The following is a 1,024-nucleotide window of genomic DNA, read 5'->3' on the forward strand; positions in this document are numbered from 1 at the left end:
GTGACTCAGGTGATTGCGCATGACGTGTCAGACACTATAAAATGTGGGTAACGCGAAGGTACCGAGAGTGACCCAGTTTCTCTCTCTGTATTAAGGAATAATTGTGGGATGTGATGAACAGCTGTCTTATTTCCTTACTACGTTGAAACTGCACATAAACCCCATATCGCCTGGCTAGACACACATATGATTAACTTCTCACAGTCCTGCAGAATTTTTTGAAGAACATCATGTTCGCCGTTGACTGTGGAAATTACCCATATTACAATTTCAATGGCGGCGTTTTGGGCCATTATTCATTACTACGTTGAAATTGCAGTTAAACCCCATATGCCTGGTTAGGAAACATCTGACTGACGTCTCATGGCTGTGGTTCACAGTCCTGCAGAATTTTTTAAAGAACATAATATTCGCAGTTGACTGTAGAAATTACCCATATTACAGTTTCAATGTCAGCGTTTTCGGCCATTTTTCCTAACTGCGTTGAAATTGCAGTTAAACCCCGTATTCCTGGTTAGGCAAACATCTGATTAAATTGTCACAGCTGTGGTTCACAGTCCTGCAGAATTTTTTAAAGAACATCATATTCACCGTTGACTGTGGAAATTACCCATATTACAGTTTCAATGTCGGCGTTTAGGGCCATTTTTCCTTATTACGTTGAAATTGCAGTTAAACCCCATAAGCCTGGTTAGGCACACATCTGATTAACTTCTTACGGCTGTGGTTCACAGTCCTGCAGAATTTTTTAAAGGACATCGTATTCGCAGTTGACTGTAGAAATTACCCGTATTTCAGTTTCAATGTCGGCGTTTTGGGCCATTTTTCCTTACTACGTTGAAATTGCAGTTAAACTCCATATACCTGGCTAGGCACACATCTGATTAACTTCTTACAGCTGCGGTTCACAGCCCTGCAGAATTTTTAAAGAATGTCATATTCGCCGTTGACTGTAGAAATTATCCATATTACAATTTCAGTGGCGGCATTTTGGGCCATTTTAAGTGTTACTGCAAAGGACTTT

This window comes from Schistocerca piceifrons, chromosome 2 (genome assembly GCF_021461385.2).
Source record: "Schistocerca piceifrons isolate TAMUIC-IGC-003096 chromosome 2, iqSchPice1.1, whole genome shotgun sequence".
Lineage (NCBI taxonomy): Eukaryota > Metazoa > Arthropoda > Insecta > Orthoptera > Acrididae > Schistocerca > Schistocerca piceifrons.